We start from the raw sequence: 7,918 nt of genomic DNA, 5'->3' as shown, positions 1-7,918 counted from the left end.
TAGGTAGGTAAATATGTAATATTCTAAGTTACAAATAGAGAAAGTCTAAATTATTTTTGGAATTTTAAACATAAAATATGGCCTTCTAAAATTTTAAAATTTGATGCAAACAACACTTTTGAAATAGATGAGACATCTGATTCCACGTTAGAGGCATTTGATTAAGGATGAAAAAGGAATATATAGTTAAGAACAAATAAATATTGAACCTTGCCCAATGAAAGAAGGGAAAGATATAGTTTCTCTGGCTTAAAAAACTTAATCTCAATTCCAAAGCATGGATATATTCTTTCCCTTTTAGAATAACTCAAATGTAGGGTTTTTTTCTTCCTAGGAACTAAATCTCCTTAATAAGTTTACATTAACTCTCCTTTATAATATGATATTAACAGATAAATCATTTCCTTACTACTTTAAACATAATTGAGTCACATTCAGCCATTATTGTAACACCATGAGAGAACCAACACGTACGTATTCTTTTACTCTATTCTCTATTCTACAAACAATAACTAAAATTAAACTACTGAGAAAAATATTTGACCCATCTCCCCTCAGATACAAATTCAATGTTTGTTCAGCTACAAATGCAATGTCCACAAAAAAATCAGACACTGAAGCCCAGAGTAATTAGAGAACAAATCCCATAATGCCAGTATTGGAAACACGAGACAAGATCATGCCCCATAACTGTGATGATATCATTGAAACAAGAGGTTGTTTTTGTTTTTTTTTTATCTTCAGAAGAGAATGTTTTGCTTTTATTTCCTGAGTGTACTAACTGAGCACTCAGACACTGCTTTTCTCCAACTATGACAGGAACATCCTAAGATCTGCCTTGGTTTTGTGGCTTTGTAGTAAGATAATAACTTCCTTTTCTCTCTCTCTCTCAGTCCTCTATTCCCATTTTGAAAAGACTATATGAGTGGGCTATTTTCAATATTCTGGGAATGCTGGGTCTTGAGACAGAGAGGCTGGCTGGATCTTTGTCCACAATCTTTGTAAAGGGGGCAGATTTCCTGGCCCAAAGGGACAAATAAAAACAGACCAAAGAAGCATTGCTCAACATTGAGTTTGAAGGCTGGGCCCCCTACAGCAGATGGCTCTTCCCTTTCAGTAGGTCTCTTTCCAAAACAAAAGAACACAGAAGATGAGAAAAATAGAAGAAATGAGTTTTATAAGACTGTTGTTAGCCATGTTTGTTATCATATTTCCTAAATAAACAATACAAGCAAATAATAACACAAAATACAACAGCAAATTGGATAGGTGAAGAAATGTTCAGTATCAATTGGGACAGTGAGACTATCTTTTTCTTTTCAATGAGAATAAAAAGTATCAAGATGTAAAGGATCCTAGAATTGACTTGAATGGGAAGAAAAATATTAGGATCTAGTCATCTTGAATGATTGTTTCACACTTATAAACTTTCTTAAGTAATAGATGGGCTTAGTAAAAAAAAAGATGAAGACATACACCTGTAAGGATAGTTGTGGAATGTTAAAATATTCTGTCAGTGTGTTAATTTCTAGGCTTTTTTAAACAGTATTTTAAGATGTTCCCCCATCTTCTTTAAATTAAAAAAAAATCATTGGTAAATATTAGGACTTTCTTTGAAGTATCATCACACTTGGGTAGACCAACCCCCAAACCCTTATTCAGGGTTAGGAGGAGCTCTCAGGACAAAGAGGAAGTGCTCTCTGCCTTGCTTTGGTAAATCAGAAGGGACTAGGAGAAAAAAGAAACCAACACTTCTGCTTGCAAATTTCTTTAGTCAAGATCACAATCTCCCTAGTAAGAAATATGATTTTTTCATATCTCTGGGGAAATTATCACTGAAATAAATGATTTGTAAAATAAGTAATTAGTCTCTTTCTTCAGAACATTTAGGAGACAAAGAGTAGATTTTTGCCACATGTAGGCTCTCTGTTGGTCAAATGATCCACTTCACCAACTTCTTCAAATGGTACTAATAGAGACACCATAGCCCTTTTTTTTTCTCCACCTCTAACAATCAAGTTTAATCTTTAAAGATATGGATTACAAAGTTGAAAGCTGTGGCATCGCTTTCTCTTTTTTGCCCTTATAAAAGGTATCATCTGTTGCTTTCCTGTATCAACAAAGATCGTTCAAGTTCAGATCCTGATATAGGATCAACAATAGGTCTATAAGCTGACCCAAAGCAGGGGTTTAGGGGATGATTTACAGTGGAATCATCAAACGGACTTCCTTCTCATAGATGTCAGGGATTATTCCCATTGGGGAGCTAACCATGTGTATAGCATTCTTGCCAAACAGCTGGAACTCATAATGGATGAGTTGTTCCCAAAAGCCAGTGTTGGGTCGGATGATGGGCCGGCATGACTTGGTCCATGTGTGGGCATCCAGCAGGGACATGGCATGATACTTCATGAGGTAGGCAAGGCACAAAGTGGCTGAGCAACTCACGCCAGCGGCACAGTGTAGCAGTGTGCAGCCCTGCTTCATTTCCACACTGTGGATGTGGTCGGCAATGGGGTCAAAGAAGTCATAGAGCTCAGAGATGGGTGCGTCAGCCACAGGCACCTGTGTATACTGGATATCCTCATAGATGGCATTTACCACCTCTAAGACTGAGGTGACTGAGGGCTGACTGAGGGCTGCTGGAACTGAACTGGGAAGGTGCACAGGGGTGCTGTCATCAAGGCGGTGGATCAGCAGTTGATGACACATGAGGCCTGCATTTTTCTAAGCTGTGTCCCTGGGAAACTTAAAAGGATCCTGGGATCTGGGTGTGGTGGCACAGATCCATAATCTCAGCAATTGAAGAGGCTGAGGCAGGAGGACTGCAAATTCAAGACCACTCTCAGCCATTTAGCTAGATCCTGTCTCAAAATACAAGGGCTGGGGGTGTGGCTTACTGGTAGAAGGCCTCTGGGTTCAATCCCCACTACCACAAAAAATAAAATAAGAATTTTGTGAAAATTTAAAGGAGATAATCCAGGTAGTGTTGAATATAGAGCCTGGCACCGAATGAGCACTTTAAAAATGATAACTATTTATTCTTGCTTTTGTTAGGGGGTTAAAAAGCGAGGCATTGCGGGAGAGAGAGTAAAGAGTTTCATTCCAGGCTGGGGGCTAAGGAGTCGCAAAGTTCCCATGGGAAAAAAAAAAATGACCCGAGACTTGAAAAATAGTTCAGCATGAAGAAGAGGGAGGGAGAGAAATTGCAACTCGACAGCAGTTGAGGTTCACCATTTTACAACCTATGAAGAGCCAAGAATTGCCTTTGGCTTCCTTCGTGTAGTTCGACCTTCATAGCAACCTAATCAGACTAGTATCTAGTTAATACTTCCATTTGTCACAGGTGGAAAGTGAGGCACAGAAGGGAGGACTTGTTCAGGGCTGCCCAAGGCCCAAGAGCTGGTCATCCAGCTCATTACAGGTGGAAGAAAGTCGGCAAACACCGAGAAGAGAAGCGTTGGTTAAATTCTGGGTTGTACAGCAGAACAAAATCCATGGTGGACAGGTGCGAGGTTCTACTTCCAGGGGTGAATTAGGTAGGTTACCTGGGGAATTAGCATTGGAATGGGCTTCTTTTCAACTCGACCTCAAGATCCCACCAGTCTTACCTCTCTCCAATAGGAGTACCAGGGGGTTCATTCATGAAGAAGTGGCACCAATTATCCCCAGCCAAGGGTCTCAAAGAGAGAGACCGGCTTGGAAGCACAGACTGCAATCCCTGCTGGCCCAGCAATCTGATTTCCATAATAATGGTTTCTCCTTGAAGGGAGAAGTACACTGCCCAGGTTTCAGGAGAAGTCTCCTTTCTGTGCTCTGAGCAGCCCACCCAGATTACCATTGTCCTTTTTTCTTTCTTTTACCTATTGCTTTTTACGAATCATATTGTATTGTGTGCCAGTCTTTTTAATCAGTCCTCTTTAATAGTAGTTCTTTCTTTTTAGTCCTTCACTCTGTAATACAGTCATCATTCGTTAAATGCAATAAAATCTCATGAAGTTCCCCACATTCTCACCCATGGAGTAGAAACAATTCACAGACACAGAGCAGTGAGTTTAGTCCTGATGGAGATAAGGCCTGACTATACCAATAAAATAACAATAGGATTTTCTAGAGGCATGATGGACAGTTATGTATTTGTTTCTGCTGTAATATTCTTAGCATTTCTTGAAGGTAGGTAGTTATGTTTTCATGCTGTTTTTTGAGGGTTAAGATTTTATTTAGAGTATTTTAGATAGATTTGTTATTCTCTCTTTCACAATTTTGTTTCTCTTTTTGCCTTTTTTCTTGCTAACAGCCAAACTCTATTGTTCTCTTCTACTCCTCCTTCTATTTTTTTATTTCTATTTTTTCTACTCCACCCTCATAAACACAACTTACATTTTCTCTGAGTTTGCCCTATTCATCTGGTGAGTCTATAAACCTTTTTCTATCCACCCCCATCTCTTATTCTTTGTTCTTAATGAACTCTATCTTTAACTGGATACTTACTCAGATTTATATCTTTTATTTATTCTCAATTCTAGCATTTTTTGAAGGCAGTTAATTTTCATAAATCAGTATTTAAGGACAAAGATGTTTGATTAGTAGATATCTATTTTGCTCTTATATTCTTTCATTTTTAAAATTTCTATTAATTTTTTTTATTTTATACATTTTTTTCTTACTTATCTGTTTCTCTCAACTCTCTTTCTCTCTTTTCCTCACTAACAGCCAATCCCTACTGACATCTCTTTCACTCTTTATTTTGAACAGAATTTTCACTGTTGCAACTAAAGGACCAAACTGAACAGAAGAATTGTAGAAGAGGAAAGGTTTATTTGAAGGCTCACTGTTTCAGAGGTCTCAATGCAAAGAGAGTAGTCTCCATTACTCTGGGCTCAAGGTGAAGCGGAACATCATGGCAGAGGGAAGTGGCAGAGGGAAGATGCTTACATCATTATCAGAGAGCAGAGAGACTGACTCCACTCTTCAGATACAAAATATATAGACCCCAAAGCCACACTCCAAATTCCCACCTCCTCCAGCAACACCCTACCTCTACCCTTGGTTAACCCTTATGAGGGGATTATTTTACTAATTGAGTTAAGACTCTTACAACCCAATCATTTCTCCTTTGAACCTTCTTGCATTGTCTCACATATGAGCTTTTGGGGGACACCTCATATCCAAACCATAACACTCTTCTTTTAATTTTTATACCTATTTTTTCCTCTACCCTCATAATCATCACATCCTATATAAATTTTGTTCTATCCCTGTTCACCCTTGAAATTGTAAACACTTTTGTGAACTTACTATTTTTATCATGGGCAATAACTGATCATATCATTTCTGATTATTTTAAAAATCAATATTGTAGATTTCATAGCAAGATCTATTTGATTTAATGGTGTAAATTGTTTGCATTGGTTGTTGATATTAACCTGTCTCTCCCTAAACTATGAGGTACTGGAAACTTTCAAGGACACTGTAAGTCCACAGGGTAGAAACTTGCTACCTCAAAACCAATGGTTAGATGGGGAGACACACAAACAACATGAAAAAGCAAGGGAACAAATTGCCCCCAAACCAATCCAGATACTTCAATAACAGAATCCGATGACACCACAGTGCAAGAAATGTCAGAGAAAGAGTTTAGAATGTTCACAGTTAAACTGATCTGGGAGGTAAAGGATGATATAAGGTAGAAAATACAGGAAGCAAAATAGCACTTCAATAAAGAGATAGAAATTTTAAAAAAAATAAAATAAAATAAAAAATAATCAATTAACCTAAGTAAAAATTTATTGGAAAGCATCACCAGCAGACTAGACTACTTGGAAGACTGATTTTCAGGTAACGAAGACAAAATATGTAATCTTGAAAATAAAGTTGGCCATGGACAAAAGATATTAAGAGACCATGAACAGAACTTCCAAAAATTATGGGATAATGGAAAGAACAAATGTAAGATTTATTGGAATAGTTGAAGGCTCAAAGACATGAACCAACAAAATTTACAATATTTTCAATGAAATAATATCTGAAAATTTCAGAAATCTTAAGAATGAAATAGAAAATCAAATGCAGAACCACAGCAGAAAATTACAACAAACCTACACCAAGGCATATTATTATAAAAATGCCTAACATACAGAATAAGAGTAGAATTTTACAGGCTGTCAGAGAAAAATTACAGTTCATATTTATAGAAAACCCAATTTGGATCTCAGCTGATTTGTCATCCCAGACTCTCAAAGATAGGAGGTCTTAAAATAATATATACAAAGTTTTGAAAAAGATGGATGCCAGCCAAGAATACTATACCCAGCAAAATTAAGCTTCAGAATTGATGATAAAACAAAAACTTTCCATGATAAATAAAAGTTAAAAGAACTCATAACTAGAAATCCTGCACTAAAAACATAGTTAATAAAATATTTCATGAAGAATAAATAAAAAATAAAAGCAAAAACCAGCAAAGGGAGAAATACACAAAAATAATAGAAAATCAAAGGGGAAACTAATTCAAATGAAAAACCAGTAATTAATCAAAATGGCAGGGAATAAAAATCATTTCTTTTTCTTTTTAATTTTTTTTTAGAGAGAGAGAGAGAGAGAGAGAATTTTAATATTTATTTATTTATTTATTTTAGTTTTTCGGCAGACACAACATTTGTTTGTATGTGGTGCTGAGGATCCAACCCAGGCCGCACGCATGCCAGGCGAGTGCGCTACCACTTGAGCCACATCCCCAGCCCCTCATTTCTTAATTATAATATTGAATGTAAATTTACTAAAATCATCAATAAAAAGACACAGCCTGGAAGATTGGATTTAAAAAGAAGACTCGGCAATATGCCATCTCCAAGAAACTCACCTCTAGGCAAAGACATCCACAGACTGAAGGTTAAAAGATGGCAAAAAACACATACCATTCACAGGGATCTTGTAAACAAGCAGGGATCCCTATCCTCATATCAGATAAAGTAGACTTCAAAACAAAGTTAATCAGAAGGAATAAAGAAGGCCACTCATACTGCATAAAGGAATCATACATCAAAAAAACATAACAATCATAAATATTTATGCCCCAAACAATGGAGCATTGACATACATATAAATAAACACTTCAAAATTTCAAGAATCAAATATACCAAAACACAGTAATATTAGGTGACTTTAACAAGTCCCTCTTATCATTTGAGAGATCTTCCAAACAAAAACTAAATAAAGAAGCTAAAAGTAAAAACTACAATCAATCATTTAGACTTAATAGAAATATATTGAATATTTAGTCCATCAATAACTGAGTATAATTTCTTCTAAGCAGCATATGGATCCTACTCTAAAATAGACTATACCTTAAGTCACAATGCCACTCTTAGCAAATACAAAAAAAAAAAAAAAAAAGAAAATACCAAGGATTTTATCAGATCATAAAAGAATGAATTAGAAATGATAAAATAAAAATAGAAGCTACTCTAACCCAGAAACTAAATAATGTGGTATAAAATGACCAATGTTAGTTGAAGAAATCCAGGATGAAATTTAAAAAAAAATACTTAGAGGTAACTGAGAATAGTGACACAACATATCAAAATCTTGGGGACATTATGAATGCAGTTCTAAGAGGAAAGTTCAGTGCATTGAGCTCATTCGTTAAAGGAATAAAAAGTCACCAAATAAATAACCTAACTTTACATCAAAAAGCCCTAGAAAAAGAAGACCAAATCAACACCAAAATCAGTAGAAGACAGGAAATAATTAAAATTAGAGTTGAAGACCTTAGATGATGGAAAGATTCCCCCATGCTCTTGGATAGGCAAAATTAATGGTGTCAATATGCCCATACTACCAAAAGTGCTATACAGATTTAAGTTAAAATTCCAAAGACATTCTTCATAGAAAAAAAAAAGCATTCATGAAATTCTTT

General features: G+C 35.9%; 1 pseudogene; it reads right to left on the bottom strand.

Annotated features, from left to right (window-relative positions):
• Positions 1-2,202: 2,202 nt before the first annotated feature.
• Positions 2,203-2,735, bottom strand: LOC124082235 (dual specificity protein phosphatase 18-like; annotated as a pseudogene).
• Positions 2,736-7,918: the final 5,183 nt, after the last annotated feature.

Source organism: Marmota monax, unplaced genomic scaffold (assembly GCF_021218885.2).
Source record: "Marmota monax isolate L192 unplaced genomic scaffold, Marmota_monax_Labrador192_F-V1.1 WCK01_AAM20220418_F8-fsc00132, whole genome shotgun sequence".
In the NCBI taxonomy this organism is placed as follows: Eukaryota; Metazoa; Chordata; class Mammalia; order Rodentia; family Sciuridae; genus Marmota; species Marmota monax.
The sequence above is the reverse complement of the archived record's forward strand: the minus strand, read 5'-3'. Positions and strand labels throughout refer to the sequence as shown.